Here is a 16012-nt window from a genome sequence, read left to right as displayed (position 1 = left end):
AATGCCATGATTTTTTTTTTTTTAAGATGGAGTCTCACTCTGTTAGCCAGGCTGGAGTGCAGTGGCACAACCTTGGCTCACTGCAACCTCCACCTACCAGGTTCAAGTGATCCTCCTGTCTCAGCCTCCCAAGTAGCTGGGACTATAGGCACGCACCACCACACCTGGCTAATTTTTGTATTTTTAGTAGAGATGGGGTTTTACTATGTTTGCCAGGCTGGTCTCGAACTCCTGACTTCAGGTGATCCGCCTGCCTCCCAAAGTGTTGGGATTACAGTTGAGAGCCACTGTGCCCAGCATCCATAAAATTTTTAAATAAAAAAATTAGTTTATAATTTATAAAGTGTAGATACAAATGGACTGCAAATTTGTTCTACTCAACCTTCTTCTATAGAAGTGAAGATGAGAGATGAGTATTTACTTACCCATTATCGTTACCCTTATTTGGAAGCTCTATGGAACTGCTATAGGAACTAAGTCTCTTTATAATTCAATGAGGTGAATATTGGAAAAAAAATTAAAAATATGTAATTCTAATACCTAAATCTACAGAACCACTGAATCAGAGAAGAGCTTAAAGACAAAAACAGGTTCTACAGATTAAACTCACTTCATACACAGCCTCAGGGACAAAATATATAATTAACCAAAAAGAAGAAACAAGATTATTTTTGTCCTACACATAACCATGTGTACACAGATCTAGGGCTTGAGAGCCACTGAGTCAAACCTAGAAAAATATGGACTGCCAATTTTGCTGCTTCAGGTCACCAGCACCCACTATTTTCATCAACTATATAGTACCAAAGCATGTTAGTAATAAATAAATAGCAATAAATAAAAAGTAAAAAATAGTTGGTGAAAATGTTGATCCATCTGATTTCTCTGATTTCTCTGCAATCACTGATTTGTCTGCAATCTGTTAAAATATAAACTGGAAATAAATCATATACATGAAAATCCTCAGTGTTGGTAATCAGAGAAAAAAGCAACATATTAACATGACATCCAAACACAGCAAGTGCCAAATATGGCCTATGAAATGTTCTGTCAAAATAAAGATGTGGAATCAGGAAGCAGATGGCAAAATTCTTTCTAAAACCTCTCTTAAGGAGCATTTTAGGCATTTCTGACTGTTCTGCAAATGAAAAGAGTGACATTTCATCAAGCGTAACTCTAGCCCAGTTATGATGATAGGTTGCTCCAAACCTCTCCAACTTGGCTTAGGAAGTAACTAGCTTAAATGGGGGACGGGGAATGGGAGGCAAAGCAGCTCTCAGCAGGGGACACGAATGCAACCTAACTATGCAAGGTGAAAATCACTCTAGCTTTGGCATTTTGGATGAATTTCATTAGAATCAGGCTGGGTTTCATAACCAGAAGGCAGAACTTCCTTAGTTTTATACTTTTTCTAATAATGCTTTGCTAGGGAAATCATCTATTTTAGAGATTTCTTTTAGATTTTTGACCTATTTTCTTGTTTACCAGGCTGCGTATATCACTCGCGAACCTTTCAGATAACTAAATAATAACAATGAATACTGCCATCTTCCCAGAGCTCCAGCACTAATCTTTGTTAAGACTTAGAGGAAACCACTTTTTTCAGTGGTTGAAAAAAACCACTTTTTTCAGATGTCTATAGATCTGCAGTCACTAATGGATGGGAAAAAGTCTGTGAAACATTTATTTCCTACATAAATGATTAAAATTAGCTGCTTTTAGAACAGAATGAACATACAAAGCAGGTTGGATGACTGTCTATTTCACACAACTGCATCTCAACTGGGTAAAATCCTGCATAAATGCAAGAGAATCCTCTATATTCATATGTTCTGTATTCAGGTTTAAGAGATGTGCATTTACATTTACATTTTATTAATTCATCAATTGATAAACTTAAGAATTAAAACTACCAAAATCAGGAGACAATGCTTCTTCAATGTAAAGAAAAAAAGAAACAAGCTTTAAGTAAAAACAGGTATGAAAATTAACACAAAACCTTTTGAGTAATGTTTATCCTACAAACAGAAAATTCTGAGAATAACTGGAGGACTGAGGGGATTAAAATGCCATGCAGTAGACGGACTATTTCAGATTTTATAGTCAGGAAAACTGGCCTCGGGAGGACAGCTCTCAATTCATATACTTTACATAAGAGCAGTTCTTTCTATAGGCCATAAAGTTGTAGGTGATACAATAAACCGGGTTATAAAATAGTTTCTTTTTAGAATGGAGATGATACAAAATCAATTTCTACAACCATCATTTCCTCCTGAAAACCTCTTTTACTCCCAACCTAAACTTAACTCTCCCCTTTGGGAATTCCCAGTGTATTTCTTTGAGATGTCTTCCTTGTTAATAGTAGAGCCTATACAAAGAACCAACACGCAGAGGCGACTTGTCGAAGAGCGCCTTCTGTAGGTAGTCTAAAAGAACACAACTATACACGTACACAAATGTGTACAGGTATATGCAAAAGGAAAAAGGATATGCAAGAGTACTGTATTACTGGCTTAACAAACGCTCTCACCCAATCCACCTTATCCATCTTATAGGCTAGAAATACGATTTAGGCTTTAAAATATGCAAAAAAAAAATTTTAAATATACCAACCATCTATGAAAGCATGTTACCTTCTGTTATAACGCTCGTCATTCCTCAAATCATCTTCTAAAAGCCTAAGAGGTGAAAATCTTCTAAACAGCTGAACCACTTACAGAATCTGAAAATTATTACACTACATTTTGCATGATTAATCTATATTCACCACTGAAGTTTAAGCAAGAATCAGATTCAAGTAGGCAATAGGGGTCATAATGAATTTTTCATAAAATATACCCTCCTACTGGCCAGGTGAGGTGGCTCACACCTGTAATTCCAGCACTTTGGGAGGCCGAGGCGGCGGATTGCTTGAACCCAGGAGTTCAAGCCAGCCTGAGCAACATGGCAAAACCCTGTCTCTACTAAAAATGTAAAAATTAGCTGGGTGTGGTGGCACACGCCTATAGACCCAGCTACTTGGGAGGCTGAGGTAGGATGGCTTGAGCCTGGAAGGTGGAGGTTGCAGTGAGCTGAGATCACGCCCCTGCACTTAAGTCTGGGTGACAGAGGGAGACCCTGTCTCAAAAAAAAAAAAAAAAAAAAACTATCCATCTATTTATACATACATACATATACACACCCTCCTACTTTACATAAATATACAGTTCTTAGCATGTTTTAAGTTAAAATTAGATTACTGATGTTTACAAGAAGCAGGGCCAAATGATTTTTTTCATTTTATGTCAATATTTACATGCCAACCCTCCAGAAGGCTGGGACAATGGGAAGAGGGCATTGGACTGAATGTAAAGCCTGAGGCCAGGGCTCCATTGTTAGGGTCTAGTTTGGTTGACTCTCACTCCACAATCTTGCCCCCCTCAGGCAATTACTAAAATTGAAGTATCACTTCTATTAATCCTGATACTCTACTTCAGTAGTGATTTATTTCTTCTTTTGAATGTAAACCATTTACAGCTAAGTAGAGTTTATTTTAGTATAAGAACACAGTGAAGACCAATCAAAATTTCATCTGTGTTACTAATGACTCATGGTGGGCCAGAGCTCAAGTCAGATATGCAAAAAGAAAGCAAAGAAAAATAATATCACTTACCTCACTAAAAATTTTGTTGTTTTTTTAAAACTCTAAACAAAATTGATCCTATTAGTAAAGACATTCATTCTTGGCTAGGCGCAGTGGCTCATACCTATAATCCCAGCACTTTGGGAGGCTGAGGTGGGTGGATCACCTGAGGTCAGGAGTTCGAGACCAGCCTGGCCAACATGGTGAAACCCTGTCTCTACTAAAAATACAAAAAATTGGCCGGGCGTGGTGGCTCGTGCCTCTAATCCCAGCTACTCGGGAGGCTGAGGCAGAGAATTGATGGAACCCAGGAGGCAGAGGTTGCAGTGAGCCGAGATCGCACCATTGCATTCCACCTGAGTGACAGAGCGAGACTCCGTCTCAAAAAAAAAAAAACAAAAAAAAATTCAGTCTTATTTTTTTAATAAGCAAATTTTAATCCCTTTTATTTCTATACAAAGCAATGTAACTTTCTGAAAAAAAAAAAAAAGAATTTAATTTAATTTAAATTAATTTAATTTAATTTAAATGTAAAAGAATTACATTTAAAGAACACTTTAAACATAAGAGTACAGAGTTTCAAACGGCAACAAGAAGTTAAGAAATATAGGGCACTGTGTTATGAGTGAATCCTAGTTGCCCTGTAGCCCAAGGTCCAAGCTGGTTTACTCCATAACCTTAGGTAAGTAACAGCGGTTCCTCCAAATATCTTTCCCAAACTATTTATTATAAAAACTGACCCTTTATCCATTATCAGTATTAACATATCAAAGTGAGAAAGAAAATGGGAGAGAAAAATGAGAATTAACACTGCAGCATGAAAATTTTCATACTGAATACCAGTAAGGACTCTAGATGATACACGGTGCCAACTTCATGTGCCTCAAAAGATTTGAATTTTCAGAACATTTAAATGACTAAAGAGAAATCATTCTCTAGACTAAGTATTTTAAAGCATATTAAACTGTAGGTTTACATTTGACAAAGTCTTATGGACCACCAAATACATAGAAATAGGAATTCCAAATATTTCAGTTCATTGAATACACAAAACCAAATAAGGCACAAAGACCTGAAGAATAAACACAAAGCTAGTCTACAATGTTTGAGTTAACGTGATTTAGGACCCTTCTATTTTATTCTGCAAGATAATTTACATAGTTCTCTCTGCTATACATGTCCACATTTACTCAGATTATTGGAGACCTTTTCATTCTCGAACTTACAACATTATAGGCCATAAAAACTTCCAAACTTTATTGTTGGTATAATCTGATTCAGAATTAAAAAGAAAAATCTTCAAAGAAACTTTCATAAAACTACCTCCGTCTCTATTGTCAAATATAACTTCTGAACAAGAACACACTATACTATTGTTCATAATAATCAATCAGTTTGTTAGAAGGATCAATGTCAATTATTATGAAATGTCAATCCAGGAGGCTTCTAATTTTCCTGTTTGGCTTTCAAACAACCCATACTTCTGTGCATTATATTCTGACACCCTAAACAACTTCCTATGATGATTCTGGATATTCATACACAGCAGAAGAATAGACATTTGCAGCTATCAGACTGTGCTGGTGCTTACTGTGTAGTAATTTGGCCATCTTGTTGTATTTTTTCTTTATATTTCTTAAATAGAAAATGAAAAAAATCAAATGGCTGACATCATAAAAACCATCAATCTCTAAATTTAAGACCAAGACAAGAATGGAAATCAGGAGAAATGAGGAATCTTTAATTTCAACTGACTGGATGCTCATAGGACGCAAACCAGTTGGTGCATTCAACTGAGAAAAAGAACAAATGAGAACAAGCACAAAACACTGGAAATAAATTATCTAAAATTATGTCTAAAAATTAAAGTATAATTAGGAATTTCAGAATGATTTAATATCTCTACAACTCCTTTTTTTTTGAGATGGAGTCTTGCTCTGTCGCCAGGCTGGAGTGCAGTAGTGAGATCCAGCTCACCCCAACTTCCGTTTTCCAGTTTCAGGCAGTTCTCCTGCCTCAGCCTCCCAAATAGCTGGGACTACTTGGGAGGACTACACTACCATGCCCAGCTACTTATTTTGTATTTTTAGTAGAGATGGGGTTTCACCATGTTGGCCAGGATGGTCTTGATCTCTTGACCTCGTGATCCGCCCACCTTGGCCTCCCAAAGTGCTGGAATTACAGGCGTACACCACCACACCCGGCCTCCTCTCTACTTTTTTTAGTCCATTATCGTTTGCAGAACCAATGTTCATATACATTTTTAGGAATGTAATGAGTAGGATATGAAAGAAGGGGACGTCTTGTGCTGAAAATGAAGAAAAAAAATTGACCCAGCATTAGTTGTTTAATCACATCTACTGAATGATTCTCTAAGATTGGAAAAAATTGCCTTAGCAATCAACAAATACAAGCCAAGAAAGCACTAATCTACAGTAAAAGGTGCTACACAAGAGATATTTATTAATGTTCTGTTGTATTTACAGTTTTAACATAGCAAACCAAGGTGAATTACCACTTGGGCAGAAAGCACATCATTCTACATTATAACCCACTGGTTTCTGCTAACACATTGTAAAAGCAAGTAGTACAGTATGTTAGGGATCATCTCAAAAGTTCCAAGCTAATTCTTTCTTTGCTCCTAAGTACCTAATCCTGCCCTTACTCCCAGCCTTTGGACTAATCATCAGGAGACAAAAGGAAAAAAAAGGGGGGTGGGGGTGGGGGACTCTAATTATAGAAAGAGTGCCAAGAATTACATTTTAGTAATTAAGCTTCATTTGTATCCTAGTCCTTTCTATTTTATATAGTGACAATACCTTTAGAATTCCTCAGGTACAATAAGGTACTGCAAAATTGTGGATACGGACTATAAAAAATTAATGCTTATTATTTACCAATTAAAGACATATTTTGACCACACCTTAAATGTATTTTTGCACTATGATTTTGCTTCCAGGTGTTCACACAGTACAATGGAATAAATTTCTAGATTAACTGGAACAGCAAATATGGATTATGTGCAGAAACGCAGTCAAAACAAAAGTTTAACTTTTGAGAAAATCCCTTTGAAATGGCCAGCATTATACATATCTTACAATAAAATATTTAATTCCAAGTTCATTTTGAGATGGAGGATGAATAAAGCAAGACTGCCCCCTACTGACTACAGGGACATGGCTCATGCTACTTAAAATGACTACAAACAATATATAAGGCATTATTAATACATCACAGACTTGATTGCAAGAGCTTTTTCAAACATTAACCACTAATGATTCAATGATTACAGAATTCTGCATTAACTATTAAAATTTTACACCTAGGAACAAATAGAGAGAAATGATCTTTTCAACAGTACTTTATTTTTTTAAAGCAGGTGATTATTCCTCTGTTCTGCATCTTGATTCACTTCCTGCAGGTGTTCTCTTGCTTCTTGAGAGAGAATTCATAAATGCAGGAAGGCCTTTGCCAGAAAACATCTGCCAGAGAAGGATATTGAATATTGAAACTCTAGTTAGCTTGTTATTTTGGCTAAGAGAAGGATGTAGTCACAAAAGAAGGCAGGATGTTTGGAGACACAAGTGCATTTTAACATAGTTTTAAGATTACTGTATACTGACATCATGGTATTCAATAAACATTAAAATTTCAATTCTTAAAGTTATCAAGGCCTCTAGAACTAGAAAAAGCTGGAATGCTTTTTCTAAAAACCTAAGGTCAGTAGTCTCTCTTTCCAAACCTCTGAACAAAAGAATAGAATGGAAGCAGTGCTACTACATCCCACACTTAACCCTGTCAGCAATGACTGAAACTTAAGAGCATCATCCAAGTGCACAGGTAATTTTCCTAATATACCTGAAGCTATTGTTTGCTCTAATAATTCCACTAGATATTGCACAAGGAAGATTTCCAGTAAGAATGACAGCAATGTCATGCTATACCCTCAATTGAGCAGGGCAAAATTAGAAAACAAGGGTAAACTTATAGGTACCACAAATACTTTCAAAAAAACAAGTTTTCTTAAAAAGTCATTGTATTTCAGGGGCACATTTGTCTTAAAATATGTAGTTTCAAACTAATTTTAAGAAAGGAATATACATTCTGGAGCCATTTGTTCATTAAAAAGAATATGAATTAAGAGAAAAACATTTTCTTAGAGTAAAAAGTTTTTTATTAAAAAAAGAAAAAGAAAAGAATATACATGACTGCAATAAATGCTGTCAAAATAATGCCTATGCATTTTACTAAATGCAGTTTTCGTCTAATACTTTGTGGCATTTCTGTACTAGTATATTGTTTTGGTTCTCATGAAAATAACTTGGGAAAATTACAAGTAATTCCCTATATTAACAATAAAAGAAGAAGCACTAAAGAGATACATTTACTGCTTAACAAATATTTATTAAGAAACTATTTGTGAGGCCGGGCGCGGTGGCTCACGAGGTCAAGAGATCGAGACCATCCTGGTCAACATGGTGAAACCCCGTCTCTACTAAAATACAAAAATTATCTGGGCATGGTGGCGCACGCCTGTAGTCCCAGCTACTCGGGAGGCTGAGGCAGGAGAATTGCCTGAACCCAGGAGACGGAGGTTATGGTGAGCCGAGATCGCGCCATTGCACTGCAGCCTGGGTAACAAGAGCGAAAACTCCGTCTCAAAAAAAAAACAAAACAAAACAAAACAAAAAAAAACAACTATTTGTGGTACCCAACAAGTGAGAGTTGGATGAGCTCACATACAGACCCATAATTTACTTTTCTATCCTCTAAATTACTGTAAAAGCCACAAGAAACTCTTCTGTGTCTTTTTTGTTTTTGAAGACAGAGTCTGTCGCTCAGGCTGGAGTGCAGTGGCATGAGCTCGGCTCACTGCAACCTCCTCCTCTGGGGCTCAAGCGATCCCTCTGCCTCAGCCCCTCAAGTAACCGGGACTAACACTAACTGGGACTATGCCCAGTGTCTTCTGTATCATTTCTGATTAGATTACTGCATAAATATTTAAAAGGCTGCCAAAATGCAGACTACAAACACAGTGGAGGAAATTAACATATTTTAATATTAGCAACATTTTTCCAAACTATAAATTCAGTTGTGTTGTGATTTGAAGTAAACCACTGAAACTGATACAAGGACATCTTTTCTTTAGATTGAGAGACGTAAGAGATTGAAAGACCTCAGAAAGCACAGAGAGGGAGACTCAAGAATATAAGGAACTCTAAAAGCCAAACAGAAGCAGAAAGAAAACTGGCAGATGAATATTAAATGAAAGTTTTTGCAAAGAGGCCAGACTCATTATAAGCATAAGTAATTTCTGCATTATCAGTTTCTATTAATAGATAAAAACTGATGAAACAATGACTATCCGGTTAAAACAGAGTTTGCAAGAATATACAATGTGGTACAGACAATTACCTGGCCACTTCCTTAGTTTATGATGCTTTAGCATTGGTAAACAGCTTTAATAGATCCCTCAAAGTCAAAGGCTGCCATCCAACAAACATTAAAAATCCCTTTGCTTGTTCAGCAAGAAAAGTAAAAATTAGACTAAATTAAATTAAAATCTCTCAAGAGGACCTAGATAGGTCACCAGTGGGTAATCACAATCACCATACAATCTCCAAATGAAAGACTGCTAGGGGGCACTGCTGTCTGAGACCTGGAGGCTTGACTAGCGGTGTTACAGAAACACTGATAGTACAAAAACTAAAGGACAAACAGATACTAGGGATTCTGGACTGCATTACTAAATTGTAGATGAAATCACTTTGTAAAAGAAAATGGAATCCAATAGCCTACAGATCATTTAACTCCAAGAGGAAGACAATCAGTTCTTCTTGAAGACATTACGTAGATTTTGTTTAGCAAAAATTCTACTGAAAACACCATTTCTACTATCTTGCTATCTTATAACACAGTCCAATAAGTAAATCTTTACCTTGAGATGAAATTCCTTTAATAAAATAAAAGAGGTATTAAGGAACAGGAGGAAAATTATATAAAGGGAGAAATGAAAATGTTATCACATGGAAAAAAATTAAAGTATTTGATGCCTAATAGGCATAGCTCACTACATCACTTTTTAAATTATGAAGGCCCTAGCTCATTAATGCTAGGGCTCAAAAACCTCTTTTTTTCCTTCTATTTCAGATGTGGTTAAAATAAATAATTTTAAAATATATTATGCTTCATATGTATAAGTACTTTTGGTACCACACAAATAGTGTTAGAACCAATCAACTGTGTTACCACCGATTACTGTAGCTAACTCTTCATTCACCTGGCAGCATCAGAGGAGGTGGTAATCCATAAAAATGTATTTTCCAGTGACCTGGTAAATAAGAAAAAGTATAAACACTACATTTTTTACCAGTTCAGGAACAGATGTTTCTAAAAGGTATATGTTTCTTCTACTTCCTCAGTCACATATTTATTTATTTTTTGAGACAGAGTCTTGCTCTGTCACCCAGGCTAAAGTGTAGGGGCGTGATCTTGGCTCTCCGCAACCTCTGCCTCCTGGATTCAAGTGATTCTCCTGACTCAGGAGCCTCCTGAATAGCTGGGGTTACAGGCATACACCACCACGCCCAGCTAATTTTTGTATTTTTAGTAGAGAAAGGGTTTCACCATATTGGCCATGCTGGTCTCGAACTTCTAACCTCAGGTGATCTGCCCACCTCAACCTCTCAAAGTGCCGGGATTACAGGTGTGAGCCACTGCACCTGGCCTAGTCACATACTTCTTGATGGCCACCATGCACACCTTTAGCAATTCCTTCTGGCATTTTGTTATGAAGTAGGAAACCAGATAATAGTTTATTAATGCATTTTCCCTCCCTTAAGCTTAAATGGACTCTGAAAGGGAACCTGAGAGCTGCCCCTATGATAGTAATACATGAGTTTTAGTGTTGAGCTTTTGTAACATCTACTTTGGCTGATTAGAAAGAGGTGTCTGGGGATCACTTCAAGATTGGTTTATTTGTACTATGTTTTAGGTATGCTGAATAGAAAAGTCACTGTTCGTATACCCTTTTCTAGTAAAATGCCAAATCTTAGTACAATACGGAAAGTATGTTACTTACATGTTACAGCAAAGTTATTTTAAAAATTCTCTACCTATATCTTTCTGGCAAAGTTATTTTAAAAGTTCCCTACTTGTGTCTTTCTTCAGCTAGCTTTTAATTAGTGACATATTCATCAAAGACGGAGAAGTCCATAAAATAAAATAAAGCTTTTGGGAATACTGACCCCATTTCCTAAAGTTTGTGTTCTCTGATTGGCCACTCCTAGCTTTCTGCTTGCATAAACTTTGTATTCTGATCCTTTTTGATTACTTCAGGTTGACAATGTCAAGAGAGGCAATTTAGCAGAGTAGTCACTAGTTTACCAGTGATTTTCCTCAGCAGGAGTCAGCCTAAGTTTTTTTAAACTACATTTTCCCTCTCCCCTATCCTGATCTCCCTAGAAGAATCACTGTATATGACAGTTAGAAATAAGATCAAAGTTATCTTCTAGTAATCTGACTGCGTCTGCTAGGCAAAAACTTCTGACAAAATTAAGAATCGTGATCACTACAACATGATAATCAACACTGCTGCAACAAACAAATGATTGACCAGATGTGTAAAAACAGGAAAATGTAACCCAGAGTCAAGAGAAAAAGCCATCAATACAAATAGACTTATAGACAATCTTGATGTTGGAATTAGCAGATAATGACTTTTAAAAAACTGTGATAAACATAATAAAGAATCAATAGGAAGGGAAAAAGAAATAAAGCTTTTATACTTTACATGACGGTTTTCTAGTATGTCTTCTAACAAAATTAAACTAAATGTCCTCCAAACTAGAGAAAGAAAGGATTGTACATTTTGGATCTGGACAGAGTTCTTACCCTTTCAATGGACAAAGGGAACTCAGTCCCATAGGATATTATGGCTTTTTGGGTTCCCTCTGGGGATCCCTGGAAAATTAGTGAAGTCATTAGAACTCTAAATTCTGCTGTAAGTCCCCCAAACTCTTAATTTAGACCTCTGAATTCTCTGGGTGTGTCAGGAACAATTTCAAATAAATCAGGGTATCACAGGTGAATAGAAAAGCAAATAAACTCTATTATGTCCTCCAATGGAGTGCATTCATTTACCTCCGAGTACATTTATGACAACTCTTAATGTACACTCCTGAAGCACCAGCAGGCTTATCACTTCAATCTCCTTTAGCAGTTCCTACAGCATTATTATTACTAAGGACTGCCTACTTCAAATCACAACCCCATATGTGTTGTTTTAAATTTAGAACATCGAAAACCATTTCAGAAATTTTAGAAAATCCAAACAAAAACAACAAAATTTTCAGTAAAGTATCAAACAACACAGGAAAACTGAGAAGTTCAGGCTTTCTCACAACCTGGCTGCTATTTCTTATGCTTAGAACCAAGATGAAGAAGGTATGTAGTCCTCTGATAAAGATTCACATTTCCTTCTAACTGAATAATGAAGAGAATAGACAGAGGTGTGATCTCAGTCCACTTAGAAATTCAGAGCTAACATTAATCCATTACTTCTTTTAAAAGAGGAAGAAATCCATTACTTTTTTAAAAAGAGGAAGAAATCTGTCCCCTCAGGATATTTTGGGTGTAGATGTATTAGGGGAAAATATTAGGCAATCTCCGCACCCTTCATTTTTTTTTTTTATGTACTTGTTTAGTTGATAACACAAGCCTCATATAATGTATTGATATGTATTCCCTCCTCTTCTATTTTTGGAAGAATTTATTGGGAAATGGTATTAATTCATCTTTAAATGTTGGCATAATTCACTAGTAAAGTCATCTTGACTGGGCTTTTCTTTGTAGATAGTGTTTAAATTACTGTTTCAATGTTTTTACTTATTATAGATGTGTTCAGTTTTTCTACTTTTTTTTGAGTCAGTTTTGGTAGTCCGTATCATTCTAGAAACATGTCCATTTCATTTAGGTCATCTAATTTGTTGGCATAGATCTGTTCATAGTATTTTCTTATATTCCTTTTTATTTCTCTAAGGTAGGTAGCAATATATCCTATTTTATTCCTGATTTTAGTAATATGAGTCTTACCCCTCTTTTCTTGATCAGTCTAGCTAAAGGTTTGTCAATTTTATTGGTCATTTCAAAGAAGCAACTTTTGTTTCATTGATAATTGTTATTATTTTTCTATAATGTATTTTATTAATTTCTGCTATAGTCCTTATTTCCTTCCCTCTGCTTGTTTTGGGTTTTTGCTCTTTTTTTCACTGTCTTAAGGTGGAGTGTTGTTGATTTGAAATATTTTATTTTCTTCTATTAAAGTAGGCATGTATAAGTTTCTCTCTAACTGTTGCATTAACATAAATTTTTCTATGGTGTGTATTCATTTTTATTCATCTAGAATATTTTCTATTAATAATTTCCTTTGTGATTTTTTTTCAGTGACCTATTGGTTTTTTCAGAGCTTGTTTTTAAATTTTTATGTGTTGGTGAATTTTCCAATTTCTTTCTGTTGGTAAACACTGTCTAGTGTTTTCATGCTTCTAACATAAAAAAAAACTGCCTTAGTATTTCTTGTAAGAAAGTTGTGCTAGTATGGCCGGGCAAGGTGGCTCACGCCTGTGAGACAGTGTCTCACTCTTTCACCAGGCTGGAGTATAGTGGTGCAATCTTGGCTCTATTCTCCTGCCTCAGCCTCCCAAGTAGTTGGGATTATAGGCATGGGCCACCATGCCCAGCTAATTTTATTTTTTCCAAATGACTAATTATTTAAAGCAGTGGTTCTGAACCCTGCCTTTATATCAGCATCACCCACAAGACTTAAAAAAAATTTTTTTTTTTAAAGGGTTGTCAGGGAAATAAAAGCAACTCTAATGGGGCACACTCTTATTATCATGGAGTCCTCTTTTTTTTTGAAAGAAAAAAAGGAAGAAAGAAAGAGAGAAAGAAAATAAAAGAATGAAGGAGAGGAAGAAAAAGGAAGAGAAAGAGGGAGAGAGAACAGGAGTATCACTTTATTGCCCAGGCTAGAATGCAGTCTAAAAATGGGTATTGAAAACCTCTTTTATACCAATAATTGTGCTTAACAATGGAGACAGGAAGGAATAAGGGAAGAAAATAACAAACAAGCAGCTAACCAATATTTCTTAAACCTATGAAATGCTATGCAATTACTGAGGAGTGATTTACTTCCAATTATGTAGTAACTTTTGGAATAGGTGTGATGTGGTACTGATAAGAATGTATGTTTTGTGTATTTGAAGTGGAGAGTTCTATAAATGTTTATTAAATTTACTTGTTCCGGGTCTGAGTTCAAGTCCTGGATATCCTTGTTAATTTTCTGTCTCGTCGATCTGTTTAATATTGACAATGTGATGTTACAGTCTCCCACTATTATTGTGTGGGAGTCTAAATCTCTTTATAAGTCATTAAGAACTCGTCTTATGTATCTGGGTGCTCCTGTATAGGGTGCATATATATTTAGGATCATTAGCTCTTCTTGTTGCATTGATCCTTTTACCATTATGTAATATCCTTCTTTGCATCTTTTAATCTTTGTTGCTTTAAAGTCTATTTTATCATGGCCGGGCGCGGTGGCTCACGCCTGTAATCCCAGCACTTTGGGAGGCCGAGGCGGGTGGATCACGAGGTCAAGAGATCAAGACCATCCTGGTCAACATGGTGAAACCCCGTCTCTACTAAAAATTCAAAAAATTAGCTGGGCATGGTGGCGCGTGCCTGTAATCCCAGCTACTCAGAAGGCTGAGGCAGGAGAATTGCCTGAACCCAGGAGGCGGAGGTTGCGGTGAGCCAAGATCGCGCCATTGCACTCCAGCCTGGATAACAAGAGCGAAACTCCGTCTCAAAAAAGTCTATTTTATCAGAGGCAAGAACTGCAACTCCTGCTTTTTATTTATTTATTTACTTTTGCTCTCCGTTTGGTTGATAAATCTTCCTCCATCCCTTTGTTTTGAGTCTTTGTGTATCGTTGCATGTGAGATGGGTCTAGATGCAGCATACCGATGGGTTTTGTTTTTTTATACAATTTGCCTGTCTATTATCTTTTGATTGGGGAATGCAGTCGATTTAAATTTAGGATTAATAATAATATATGTGAGTTTAATACTGCCATTTGATGCTAGCTGGCTGTTTTGCCCATTAGTTGATGTAAATTCTTCATTATGTTGATGCTCTTTACTTTTTGGTATATTTTTGGAAAGGCTGATTCTGGTTGTTCCTTTCTATGTGTAGTGTTTCTTTCAGAAGCTCTTGTAAAGCAGGCCTGGTGGTAGTGAAATCTCTAAGTACTTGCTTGTTTGCAAAATATTTTATTTTTCCTTCACTTGTGAAGCTTAGTTTGGCTGGATATGAAACTCTGGGTTGAAAGTTCTTTTCTTTAAGGATGTTGAATATTGGCCCCCACTCTTTTCTGGCTTGTAGAGTTTCTGCTGAGAAATCTGCTGCTGTAAGTCAGATAGGCTTCCCTTTGTGGGTAACCTGACCTTTCTCTCTGGCTGCCCTTAGTATTTTCTCCTTCATTTCAACTCCAATGAATCTGATGATTATGTGCCTTGGGGTTGGTCTTCTTGAGGAATATCTTTGTGGTGTTCTCTGTATTACCTGGAGTTGAATATTGTCCTGCCTTACTAGGAAAGTTTTGACGAAATGCTAACGAGAATAGACAATTTAGAGAGGAATATAAGTGAATTAATAGAGCTGAAAAACACAACACGAGAACTTCGCGAAGTATGCACAAGTTTTAACAGTCGAATTGATCAAGCAGAAGAAAGGATATCAGAGGTCGACGACCAACTTAATGAAATAAAACAAGAAGACAAGATTAGAGAAAAAAGGATAAAAAGGAATGAGCAAAGTCTCCAAAAAATATGGGACTATGTGAAAAGACCTAATCTAAGTTTGATAGGTGTATCTGAATGTGATGAAGAGAATGAATCCAAGTTGGAAAATACTCTTCAGGATAGTATTCAGGAAAACTTTCCCAACTCCGCACCCTTCATAAGGAGGACTTGTAGCAACCTAATAGTACTAACTTTTGAATCCTTCATAGGTAAGAGTTGAACCTAAGGCTAACTATAAATTCCAATCAGACATACAGATGAAAGATGACAATGTTAATTAAATAAAACTGCAAACAACATTTAGTAAGCCTCTTATATTCTAGACATAAACAAATACACATCATAGGCATTAAGGCCCAGGCCAGTGGTGTCAATGTTCATTTGTGTCCAGACTGTGTGACTGAATTCAAATTCATGACAAACTACACTTTTTTTTTTTGAGACAGAGCTTTGCTCTGTCTCCAGACTGGAGTGCAGAGTGCAGTGGCATGATCTCAGCTCACTGCAACCTCCACTTCCCGGGTTCAAG

General features: G+C 36.3%; 1 protein-coding gene across 2 annotated transcripts in view; it reads right to left on the bottom strand.

The window, feature by feature from the left end:
• Positions 1-6065: 6065 nt before the first annotated feature.
• The window catches only part of NDFIP1 (Nedd4 family interacting protein 1), a 37061-nt gene continuing 27114 nt past the window's right edge, over positions 6066-16012 (bottom strand). The window contains exon 8 of one of the 2 annotated variants that reach the window (XM_012461043.3): positions 6066-7104. The gene's annotated coding sequence lies outside the window, so the exon portion shown is untranslated. Of the gene's footprint in view, positions 7105-8329; positions 9954-16012 lie in introns of those variants that run through there. The other variant, XM_064366433.1, reaches the window with a different exon arrangement.

Source organism: Aotus nancymaae, unplaced genomic scaffold, assembly GCF_030222135.1.
Source record: "Aotus nancymaae isolate 86718 unplaced genomic scaffold, 86718_ANA_hifiasm-v0.15.2.pri h1tg000064l_1, whole genome shotgun sequence".
Taxonomy (NCBI): Eukaryota; Metazoa; Chordata; class Mammalia; order Primates; family Aotidae; genus Aotus; species Aotus nancymaae.
This window is presented reverse-complemented; position numbering and strand designations above follow the sequence as displayed.